Below are 13,846 nucleotides of genomic sequence, written 5' to 3'. Positions count from 1 at the left end.
ACAGCAGGTGGATTAGGGCAAAGGCTCTCATCTGATTGTTGCACCTTACTATTAGGAGGTTTAGGAGTTAATTCGGGTGCCTTCAACTCACTTATATTGCCTACTTCTTCATTCTTATCATCATCAATATTTGTACGCAATTGTGCATCATCATCCTCTTCCTCTTCTACAAAATGAACAACTTCATCTGACTCATGGCCACTTAACTGACCATCATTCTCTTCTTTCTCCTGATCATCTTCACAATGTAGCTCACCTTCCTCATCAGATTCTTCTTCTACCTGTTGACTCCATAATCTTCTTATCAGTGGATTACTAGTAGCAATAGTTTGTGAAGGTATTTCTTGGATTGACTGATTAGTCGTAACAAATTGATTCAAATACTCTCCTCTTTGTTCTTTATTTACGATGGCAATATTTCCTTTTGATGCCCCATTCCCACTAGAATTAGGATTAGACATTGGTTCTTGAGTGTCCAAAGATTATGAAGGAATATTTTGACACGACTGATTGGTAGTAACTAGGTTACCACCAAAAGCTCTATTGACTCATTGGGCAGTGGTTTCTTTTATTCCATCTCCTGACTTCCCATTCCCTTTAGGATTAGCATCTACAACTTCCTTAGTTGCCTCAATCCCAGGAAACTTTTGATTGAAAACAGCAGCCGCTGGGTTTAGCTTCCCAGTACTCTTAGGATTAGTTCCAGGGCTTCGCATAACAATAGTATCCCCCACCAATGCCAACTGATTGTTCCCATCTTTTTCACCTTCTTCCACCTCAAGAGCTGTATATTTATTAGATGTTTGAACCTGCTTAGCTACACCTTTGTCCACTAGAACTATTTCTTTTTCAGTTTTAGCTTGAATAGCATCTTGCTTACCGACAGTTTTCACACGATTGCCCTTGACCTCTTTCCATTGCTCATTTGGCTTACCAACCACCTTGCCACTAGTAAGAATCATCAATGGACCCTTATCTTTTCCTTTTTCCTCCACATTGGCATGCCAATTTACTTTGAATTGGCATTATCTTCCATCAATTCAAGATGCAATCTTCAGCCTTCATCCTCATTATGACCTTGTAACCTACATTCGTTACAATACTTAGGAATGTAGTCATAACGAATCTTGACCCATTTCGACCTTGTTTCCCAGTAGCTTCATTAACAATGTCCATATATTCACCCTTAGGTAGCTCATCTAAAAAATCAACTTGTACCTTCACTCTTGCATATCTTGGACTTGTTTTATTGATGGATTCCATATCTAAATGAAAAGGTTTACCAACTTCTAAAGCTAGGGAGAACAAACATTCCTTTACAAATTAAGTAGGCAACAAATTTGGGAAAGAACTCTATTCCATTGCTAAAGGAGTTTCTTTACTGATTTTGAACTTAGCATCATAAATTAGTGGACGCATTTGATATTATTACCCATCTTTTGCTTTCAATTAATAAGCTCCCTTCGAAGTTAAATTCACATAATCTTCCCACAGTGTCAATCTAATTAGAACATGTATATCCCTCAAGAAACCAATATTGCATTCACCCTTAACTCCATATTGAGAAGGAATTATTCTACGTAGTTCTAGTAATTCAGGATAGCCGTATAAAAACTTACCAATCATTACTTATTGAAAACCTTCAATAATTTTCATGCGCTTTACTTATGCTTATTTCCACTTGATGATAGGTTCTCCATGAAAAAACTGAACTTGTTTAACGGGAATAGGTGCGACCGCTTGTGAACTAGGGTTTACGTGCATGGGTGTATTTAATGAAATTGGCTTCAATAAATTCGAGTAACCAAGGGCTTGGGAAGTGTTTGTATTAGGATTATTGGATGGTATTTTAGTTGGGGAAGGAAAACCAGCCATGGAGGATGGTTGGTCGCCGGCCAAATTAGCCATAAGAAGGTTGTCGCCGGTGATCGCCTATGAATCACCCAAAATCGCCAGAGAGAGCTCTCAAGGATGCAGGGTTCGGGTTTTGTACATTAGACTTTTACTTTTATCTTTAAAATTTTTTTGTAATTTTTTTATTTTTATAATTATTTGATTTTTCTCTTAGTGTGTTTCAAATTCTCTCAGCATGACATCAGGGGATGAAATATACGGAGGTAGGGTTATTGATGAACACACTTGGTTAAAAGAAGGCTTTTATGGCTCATATTTTTAATCTTATCGTAACCTGCCCTCTTGGAAGTCTGAATTTGAATATGGGAGTTAGAGATGGTATTGTGACGAATATTCTCGATTAAGGGAATATGTGAAATGATGTTGTCTTCTAACAAAGTTGGTGAATTGTAACGACCCAGGCGGTCATTTTGAGCATTTACACTTTTGTTCAACTATTTGAAGTCTTGAGGAACATTGTATGATGTATTATAACTTGTGTGAATCGTCAGATTTGGTTTACAAGTTATTCAGAATTGATTTGGAAGAATGAATTTCATTATTGAAGCTTTAAAGTTAGAAGAGTTGACCAAGTTTGACTTTTTATTAATTGACCTCAGATTGGAGTTTTGATGGTTTTACTAGGTCCGGATGATAATTTTGGACTTGGGCATATGCCCGGATTTGCATTCGAATATTTCTAGAAGGTTTCAGCGCTAATTGGCGAAAGTAGGAAATTTGAAGGTTTGGAAAGTTCATAAATTTGACCGGGAGTTGACTTTGATTATATCGGGTTCGGATTATGGTTTCGGGAATTTCAATAGCTTAATTATGTCATTTGGGACTTGTGTGCAAAATTTGAGCTCATTTCGAGTTGATTTGATATGTTTCGGCACGAGTTTTGGAAGTTGAAAGATACAAAGTTCATTAAGTTCGATTTGAGATGTGATTTGTGGTTTTTGATGTTTTTATGCGTGATTTAAGGCCTCAGGTTGGTTCATGTTATGTTATGGAACTTGTTGGAATGTTCGGACAGGGTCCCAAGGGGCTCGGGCGTGATTCGTATCGATTTCGGACCATTTTTATTTATAATTGCATTGCTAGTTCCTGCTCATATCTGGTGCACCAAGTGTTCCTCGAGATCGCGAAGTTAGAGGTGCGACCGCGTAGAGGAAAAAATTGTAGCTGTGTATTTCTTCTTCGCGTTCGCGAGTAATTGTTCGTGTTCGCGTAGGTTGCTGGAGATTGGACATCGTGTTCGCATATGAGATATCGTGTTCGCATAGAGCTGAGCTGAGAGCTAGGAGTTGGAAGCTTCTTCATCGCATTCGCGAAGTGTGGGCACCTGTGTGCTTCGCGTTCGCATGATTTAATTCGTGGTCGCGTCGTGTATTTGTGGAGGCAGTATAGATTATTCTTCATGATCGCGAAGGTTGTTCCGTGATCGCATATAGTATTTATGGGGCGGTGCTTTTTCTTCTTCGCGATCATGATTCGTTGATTCGCCTAGTGATTATAAGCACTCGAATTTCGGGGGTTTCTTCCATTTTTGCATATTTGGATATATAGAGGTAGGACTGAGATGATTTTTGAAGTGATTTCCACCTTATGAATTAGGTTAAGTGTTCTCTACTCGATTTTGGTTATATTTCGTGAATCTATCTTCATTTTTGGTAATTGGATTGTGAATTTTAAAGAAAAAATTGGGGGTGGGGTTTGTCCAAAGTTTCATAGAGTGAATTTTTTAGTTTTGAACATCGATTTAGAGTCGGATTTGAGTGAAATTAGTATGGTTGGACTCATAATTGAATGGGTTGTTGGATTTTGTGAGTTTTGTTGGCCTCTAAGGTGCAGGTCCGAGTTTGACTTTTTGGTTAACTTTGGGATTTTGATTAAAGATTCAATTTATATCGATTGAGTTTGTTTCCTTTGGCATTATTTGATGTTCTTGAGTTGCTTTTGGCTAGTTTCGAGCCGTTCGACGGTCGATACGCGCGGGATGGCATTTTTGGAGCATCGTTTGGCTTGCTCAGTATTGGATTTGGCTTGTTCGAGGTAAGTAACACCTCTAAACTTTGTGTTGAGGGTATGGACCCCTGGATATATGTGATATGTGTTTGATGTTGAGGTGACGCACATGCTAGGTGACGGGCGTGTGGGAGTGCGCCATGTGAATTATGACTCAATTGTTTCTGTGGTACTGTTTAGTTACCTAATCTTGTTTTTATACATGAGATTTCTCTGTGTTAGAGTAATTGAGAAGTGATCCATGTTAGAAACCATGTTTAGGCTATATGCTAATTCTGTTGGGACACACTGAGGTCATATCTGTTGTGGTGTTATTTGCTTAATTTACAGTCACATACTCAGTCATACTCATTCATTTGCATATCATATCTCAGTCTCTATTGTTATTTATTGATACATCATATGTAAGGCCCCGTAAATATTTCGCATAAGGAAAGTAAGGTTTCGTGGTGCCGGACTAGGCCTACGTGTTTGAGGTTTCTACGGTCCATTATGCGACCGTAGAATCACTCTGCGGGCCGCATAATGGCCGTAAAGTGAGGCAGGTATGGGCAGGCTTGGATGTCATTCTACAGTCGACTATGCGACCGCAGAACTATTCTGCGATTCATTATGCGATCGCAGAACAGGTATGCGGGCCGCATAGTGACCGCAAACCTAGGCAGATTTTTTCCAGTTCTAAAGGCCAATTGTGCGACCGATATGCGGACCGCATATCCATTCTGCGGTCACATATGCGACTGCATATCCTGTTCCAGAGCTTTATTATTTGGGTTTTTATAACCTGACCCTACTTCGTTAAATGCACGGAAATGGCCATTTTTTAGCTAAAATCTGATGTTTTAGAGAGAAGGGAGAGTGTTTTAGAGAGAGAGGAAACCCTAGGCTAAATGTTCATCAATCTTTGCTCAAATCTTGGAAGATTAACAAGGAAAACCCATAAGGTCTTCATCCTAAAGGTAAGATTCTACACCTTAACCCTCAATTTTGAAAATTAATTAGAAATGGGTAATTAGTAAAATAATTCTTGGGGTATGGGAGTTGTTCATCTTGCATGCATGAGTTATCAAAGGGTGTAAGAAAATTGTTGAACTAAGAATGGTAAAGAATAGGTTGTGGGATGATGGAATCCTCCATAAAAAGGACATTGGAACCTTAATGCACACATAGTGTTTGATAAAATGCTCAAATGAGCTAGAACCATGATCATCCTCCTAATTTTGGTTCAATTTGTTATATTTCTAAAATAGATTGAAGTTTCTAAGAATTTTGGAATATTTTAGAGTTTAAGGAAGCTCAATTGAGGTATGTTGTCTAAACTCTTCTCTTAGAATTGGTTCCCACAATATTCATGTAATTTATGTAAGTCCCAAGTGGCTCATCATAAAATTGGCTATTCCGAGTAAGTTTTTGTTGAAAGATATATGTTCCATAAGTATCCCAAATGCTTTATTCATGTTATGCTATCAATTGAGGATGTGTTCAAAACATGGGTTGTGCATTAAAAATGTTCGACTTCAAGTCAAGTTCAAACGAAGGCTATTATGCCAAATTTTGTGAAATATCTCTATGTGCCTTAGACTCTTAATTGCTCACATGTGTACTACACACCTTGATTTGAATTGTTGTTGTTGGTGATGATGATGTTAATGTTTGAAAGTGAAAAGGTAGTGATTGTGCTGGAAATTGTATTTGAAATTTTGATTGTGGTTGATGTCTTTAATGAGATGGCCTAGCCGATCGGGTCATGATCGGACTCTGTGCTAAAAGTACGGTGGTATTGATATTGAGAGTGAATGTGGTTTATGTCTCTTATGAGATGGCCTAGCCGATCGGGCCGTGATGGGACTCCGTGCTAAAAGTACGGTAGTATTGGTATTGTGAATAATGGTATTGTGAACGATGGTATATCGGTACTAAGGATCTTCAACCTAAATATATGGGAATTTACTTGAAATCTTATGTGGTTCTTAACTTGATATTTTGGTATTGTTCGAGGCTTCCATTGATTTTATGATTGTTCCTCCTTGTAATATTATTCTTTCTATTGAGAGGGTGTTTAGTTATATATACTAGTGTTATTCGATGGTACTAACGTCCCTTTTGCCGGGGGTGCTGCATCTTTAATGGATGCAGGTGGTTCCACAACAGGAGACATTGATCAGTGATAGCGGTGCACCCTTTTCCCAGCTGACTTGGTGAGCCCCACTTGGGTCATGTATCTTTTGTTCTTTATGTATTGTGTTTGAGGTATAGTCGGGGCCTTGTTGTCGGCATTATCATAGTACTCTTCTTTATCTATAGAGGCTCTGTAGACATGGTGTGGGTTGTATATTGGTGTTGGAAAAGTCAAACTATATTGTGTTGTGGTTGTATTACTTATTCTATTTGAGACTTTAAAATGATGAAACTATTGGTAATGAATTGGTATTATAGACATGATCACCTTATCGTCTAATAAAATGAAAATATGTATTATATCTATTCATGGATGAGTTTGGGTAGAAAGAAATCTAATAGGCTTGCTCGGCTGGGTTCACTCGGTTGAGTGCCGGTTGCGCTCCCCGGTTTCGGGGCGTGACATCATATCATCATTTTGGGATAATTTTTATGACATTGTGAGCCCGAGAGCCTGGAGAGATTGATGACTGAGTGAGGCCGTGGGCCTGTTTGTGAGTGATATTTAAGGGATCAGGCTGCACGCCGCAGCAGGCTTTATTGACTCGTGCCATAATTGGCTTATTATAGCACTTGGGTTGGATCTGCCACTCCGGAGTCTGCACACCCACAGTGAGAGCGATTTCCATTGATTCATGATGGGATCGGGCTGCGCGCCGCAACAAGATTTATTAGCGTTTGGGTTGTATCTGCCCTGTAAAGTGATGAGTGATTGAGTGTGTTCAGTGATTGGGCGTGACAAGTGAGAGTGTGAGACAATGAGATTGAGTACTCTAAGAGTGTGAGTACATGAGTTCATCACTATGATGTATTGCATTTGACGTGCATACTTGACATACATGCATAGAGATGGATTTCCTCATGCTACCCGGTTTTGGTGACATTCATTATTTTACGTGCACATTTATTGACATATAGGCATAGAGAAGTACTTTCCTCATGCTATCTAATAATGAAACATCTTATTTATTGTTGAAAGGTTTTGGGAAAAATCACAGTTTTTCTAACTTACTCATACTTTGGTTTTTTGTTAAAAGATTTGGGTTTTACTGATATACCTGAGAAGCATGACTATTTTTCCGTAACTGTGAATGAGCTGAGCAACATATTTTTTGAGTCATTGCTTGTACTGTTTTTCTTATATTGTTACAAATTATTCCTAGCTATTGGTGTTGGACTCTGACCTTTGTCCAAGCTCGTCACTGCTTTCAACCTAAGGTTAGGTTTATTACTTATTGATTACATGGGGTCAGTTGTACTCATACTACACTTCCGCATCTTGTGTGCAGATATTGGATGTTGATGTTGTTGTGTATGGTGAGAGCTGGATTTGAAGATGTACCTATGTTCTGGTCATAGCTGCCTCTTGTTATTGGTAGGTTTAGAATTTTTAATCTGTTCATGTATATTTCAAACAGATGATGTATTTATTTCATACCAGCTTTGTAAACTCTAAATCTTAAAAGCTCATGATTTGTTGTAACAACCCGACATGTCATTTTGAGCTCTAGTGCATCGTTCAACTGTTTGAGGCCTTGGGGATCTTTACTTCAGGTATTATGACTTGTACGTGTGGTCAGAATTGAATTTTGGGAAGTTCGGAGTTGATTTGGGAAGAAAATATTCTAATATCGGAAGCTTTAAGTTAGAAGAATTTACTAAGGTGTGACTTTTGAGTAAATGACCCCGGAATCGTGATTTGAAGGTTCCAATAGGTTCGTATGATAATTTTGGACTTAGGTGTATGTTCGGTTCGAGTATCGGGTGGCCTGGGAGTATTTCAGTGCTTATTACGAAAGGTTGGCATTTTGAAGGTTTAAGAATTTCCTAAGTTTGGGTTGGACTGGATTTTGATGTTATCGATGTCCGATTGGGATTTCAAGCTTGGGAATAGTTTCGTATGGTCATTTTTGGTGGTCTTAAGAGCATGTCCGGATGTTGATTTGGAGGTCCGCAGGTCATTCCGGCATCAACTGGCAAAAGTTGGAAATTGGATGATTTTTTCGGAAGTTTGACCGGGACTGGACTTTTTGATATTGGGGTCGGATTTCGATTCCTTAAGTGGGAGTAGGTCCGTAATGTCAATTATGACTGGTGTGCATAATTTGGGGTCAATCGGACTTGATTTGATACGTTTCGGCACAAGATATAGAATTTAGAAATTTGAAAATTTAGAAATTTGAAAATTTATAAGTTTGATTCGAGGCGTGATTCATGATTTTGATGTTATTTGACGTGGTTTAAGGCTTCAACTAAGTTTGTATTGTATTTTGGGACATGTTGGTATATTTGGTTAAGGTCCCGAGGGCCTCGGGTGGATTGTGGATGGTTAACGGATTGAATTTGGCCTTATGGAATTTTTGGTGGCAGCACATCTGGTGTAACCACACCTACGAGGTTTTGGCCACAGATACGCATCCACAAAAGCGGAGAAGGCATCGCAGAAGCGGGGCTAGGCCTTTGGTGCTGGACTGCAGGAGTGGTCAAGGCTCCGCAGAAGCGAGACCGCAGGAGCGGTCAGGGCAACGCAGAAGCGTGATCGTAGGAGCGGGTTTGTGTCTGCAGAATCGGACTTGGCTGGGCTTAATGGAAAGTCGCACCTGCGATGGGAATGTCCGCAGGTGCGGAGCCGCAGAAGAGGAAGGTCGCCTGGGCATAGGTGTTTCATAAAAACGGGACTTGGCCCATTTCCTTCCATTTTTCACTTGGTTGGGACAATTTTGGAGGGATTCAAGGGAAAATTTTTATCAAGCAACATAAGTTTTGGATCGACAGGCATCAGTTTGAGGTGTTAGAGAGGCTTTGGAGCCGGTTATGGAACTTCGAAGTGAGGTAAGTCTCATGTCTAACTTTGTGAGGGGGAAACTACCCCCTAGGTGATAATTATTGTTATGTGCAACTAGTTGTGGGTGCTACGTACGCACGATGTGACGAGAGTCCGTACGTAGCTAAGACTTGTTTATGTTCGGGTAGATTCAGGACCCTATCATGTACTAATTGAATTATTTGAATCCATTCTGTTGGCTTAATTAATTGAAATTATAATCGAAATGAATCTAGAAATAATTATACACCAGGCTAGGACCCAACACTTTGAGTTGTGGGCGAGTAAATTGAAAAATGGAAAGATTTAAATTCATTGTGGTGCTCATGTGTTGTATTCCAGGCTACGCAACACAGTCCACCGAGTCTCCATTGTACTATTTATTTTATTCTATCTTATTATATTCAAGACAAATGTGGTAATATTATTATTGTATTCCTTAGAAAATGCTCATGCACTTGTAACACCGGGTTTTAGGGATTTCTACTGGTTGTTCGCTATTGTAGTTCACGAATTCATTATAGTTTTCCCCTGTAATTCTATTTCTACTGTTTAATTAAGGAGAAATTATGATTTCAAAATACTAAAATGAGAAATTGAGTTGATTAAATCACGGTTGGCTTGCCTGACGGCGGTGTTAGGCGCCATTACGACCTTTGGTGATTTTGGGTCGAGACATTTGTACTACTAGTCCTTGGGACTTTTGGTACAAAAGTTCAGTTTATTTCATCATGTATTTTCTCAATAAAATCTCTTTTGATTCGGATTGTTGCTATTTGGCTTACCTAGCTGATTGTGTTAGTTGTCATCACGACTAGTTAGATTTTGGGTCGTGACATGAATAATTGGTCTAAGGAGAGAGTTGATCTTGCACAAGAAATTGACAGGTTTGGCTTGACTGTTGTCACAACCCAAAATTCCACCACAGGCGTCGTGATAGCACTTAGTCTCTAAGACTAGGTAAGCCGATTACAATTACAATTCAAGCCATTTGTTTTATAATAAACCAACAGCGAAAATAGTTATAACACATTTTTAAGACTGGTAATATTGAGTTACGAACTCTAACTGAGTACATGCAGTGATCCCCAAGGATCAAATATACAATACTGTTCGAATAAGAGTGGACAGTACAATAAAAATGAAAAGACTCTGGGGACTGCGACGACCAAGCAGCCCTACCTTGAATCCTTGTGATTACACTCTAATCTCTGCCCGAATCTGATATCTCTTATACTTGGCTCTGCACAAAATCGTGCAGAAATGTAGTATGAGTATACCACAGTCGGTACTCGATAAGTATTAAGCTTAACCTCGGTGGAGTAGTGAAGAGGTACAGTCAAGACACTCACTAGTCAAATAACCTGTGCAATATAGCATACGAAAATAATAGAATAACAAATAGCAGTGATGGCAACAATAATCAACTTGTGACATAAACAGCAAGGCAACAGGAACACCATAAATATTGCTCAAACGAATAATAAACACAAGTACAGCCAGTTAATCAAGTCCTTCAAATATAAATCATTCATATATAATTCTTTCGAATAAATACCCTCCAAAAAAATTTATTCAAATAAATATCCTTCGAATATAAAACTCTTTCACATAAATATCTTATATCATAATCATAAATACGGGTCTCAATCCCCTTTCATATTCTCATGGCACCTCGTGCCCATGTCCATATCACATATGCACGGACAACTCACATGCCCAAAATATCAATATATAAAAATCGTAGGATCAATTTATTTTCAATAAAGTAAGGTTAAAATCTTTAAATTAAGTAAGAAATCAACAAAGAAATAAGTTTATTTTAGAAATCGTTTGAGTGAATAAAAATTACATTTCAATTAAAATAAAGCATCAGATAAGCTACTGATTTGGAAGTAAAACTTATTAAAATAAAACATAATAGTAATTTTCTTTTATTGAAAACAACTCAATCATCGAAAACAAGTACAACCCAGAAATACAAATCCTCAGAGTCTCGTACGAAAAAGCCAAAGCCAACACAATACAACAAGAAATACAAAACACTTAATATTAAGTCAAATAATACATCACGGAGAACACAAGAATTTACAAATTACGGAAAAATAAAATAACAAAAGGCAAGTGCAACCATAGAGAAATATCAATAAAGGGCACTCCCGAGGTACCGTCTCGTAGTCCCAAATTATAAATAAATTCACAATCTATCCTTATATCACCGCGGGAGCCTTCCCATTTAGTTTTAAAAATCATTTTTTTCGAAATAGCATCCCACGTTTTAGCCACCCATATCACACCGCATGACTTCTAGTAATTTCCCTACTAGCCACGCGTATCAATCCCCCCTTATCTCACTGAATGTGTTTCAACACACAGACCTTATACCACCGCATGCGTATCAATATCACAATATATCACAATTCGCACCTCAAGTGCCTGATTATCACAGCATAACACAACTTGCACCTCAAGTGCTCAAATATCACAACATATTATAAATTGCACATCAAGTGCTCAAATATCAAAACATATTATAAATTGCGCATCAAGTGCTCAAATATCAAATCATATCACAAATTACACATCTAGTGCTCAAATATTACAATATATCAAAAATTACACATCAAGTGCTCAAATATTACAACTTGCCACAGAAATAAACAATACATTATTTTCCACAATAAGTAGCCCATGGCTCGACCATAATGTGCACAAAATCTTAACAAAATATTCGGGAGTGAACAACTTAACAAAATAATATTTCACAATTTAACACTTTGCCTCAGTATGATTTACAACCTTTATAACTCAATACCAATTTCAACAACATGAACTAGAAAGTAATTCATCAAGGAACAACACCTTCTTTAATCCAAATTTTTGGCAAATAGATTAATGTCTTATTTTAAAATTATTTAAGAAATTATTTGCAAATGAATAATCCAGAGTGAAATTATCTCCAGAAAATATCAACTCAACAAAAACAAGGGATTCACATGAAATCAGGGTGGCAATCACATCAAATTATCATATAAAAACAAATTCAACAAATAAGGATTTAGGCATGACAAATAGAGGATTTAATAAGTGCCAATAATTACCAATTTAGTACATAAGGGCGTCTAAGAATTTTAGCCGATATAATTTGCACATATAAACCAAGTATGTACTCGTCACCTCGCGTACATGATTTTTAATTACACAGTTTTTCACATAAGACCGAATGCCTAAGGGGTAATTCCCCACTTAAGGTTAGGTAAGATACTTACCTTTTTTTAAGTTAGGCCGATATTCCAAAATTGCCTTCTTCCTTGAATTGACCTCCGGACAACTCAAATCTAACCAAATTAATTGTATAACTTCATTAAAATTCATCGGAAATAATTTCGGATAACAAAACGTCGACTTCAAATTTTATTCTAAAAAGTCAATCAAAAGTTAACGCGGGGCCCGCCTCTCGGAACCCAACGGAATATTTACGGAATCCGAACATCCATTCTGATACGAGTTCAACCATACCAATTTTATCAAATTCCAATAACAAATCGTCCTCCAAATCTTAAATTTTCATTTTTTTGAAAAGGTTTACAAAAATTCCAATTTTCTTCATTAAAACTCAAATTAAACGATGAATATAACCATATATTCATGAAATATAATCACTTTCGGATATAAAACACTTACCCCAGTCGAAGTCTTGAAGAAATCCTCAAAATCGCCCAAAAACCGAGCTCCAAAAATCCCAATCGAAAATGATGAAATGACAGATTTTCAATCCTATGTTTTTGCCGAGGTTCGCATTTGCGGACAAAAACTTCACATTTGTGAATGAACAGTACCTCCCATGAACAGTGTTCGCAATTGTGACAAATTGTTCGCAATTGCGAATGAACAATGTTTTCGCAATTGCGATAAATGGTTCGCAATTGCGAATGAATAGTACCTCATCGGAAACCAGCAAACTCAAACTTCTCCGAAATGATCTGAAACCACCCTGAAACTCATCCGGAACCTCCCGGACACAAACCATATATGAATTTCAATCATAAAATATGCTACGGACCTGCTCGCGCACTCAAAATACTGAAAAGAGGTAGTCTTGACCCGATATTGACCATGGTCAAACTCCGAAATTTCTTAACTTTACTAGTCTCTCAACCAATTATCCAAAATATACCCAAGCCCCTCGGGACCTCGTCAAATCATACCAACAAGTCCCAAAACATGATACAAACTTAGTCGAGGCTTTAAATCACATCAAACAATGACGTAACAATGAATCGCGCCTCGAATCGAATTATGAGTTATGAAATTTCCAAATTCTATAATTTGCGCCGAAACGTATCAAATCAATCTGGAATGACTTCAAATTTTGCACACAAGTCATAAATTATATAATGGATCTATTCCAATTTTCGGAATCGAATTTTGACCCCGATATCAATAAAGTCAACTCCCGATCAAACTTTCTAAAAATCTTCCATTTTCCAACTTTTGCAAAAATGCGTCAAATTATCCTATGGACTTCCAAATCCAAATCCGGACACGCGCCTAAGTATGAAATCGCCATACAAAGCTATTGACATCATCAAAATTCTATTCCGGAGTCGTTTGCTCAAAAGTCAAACTCTGGTCAACTCTTTTCATTTTAAGCTTCAAAATGAGAATTGTTCTTTTTATTAAATTCTGAATCTTCCAAAAACCAAATTCGACCACACACGCGGGTCATAATACATATTACAAAATTGATCGAGACCTTAAGTCGTTGAACGGGGCATTAATTCTTAAAACGACAAGTTGGGTCGTTACATTCTCTCCCTCTTAAATATACGTTCGTCCTCGAACGTGCCAAGAATTATTCTGAGGACATTAAATTACTGAGTGTATTCTTACACACATACTTGCTGGTGATTCTACACCACC

This window comes from Nicotiana tomentosiformis, chromosome 8 (genome assembly GCF_000390325.3).
Source record: "Nicotiana tomentosiformis chromosome 8, ASM39032v3, whole genome shotgun sequence".
NCBI classification, from domain to species: domain Eukaryota; kingdom Viridiplantae; phylum Streptophyta; class Magnoliopsida; order Solanales; family Solanaceae; genus Nicotiana; species Nicotiana tomentosiformis.
Note: the sequence above shows the minus strand (reverse complement) of the source record.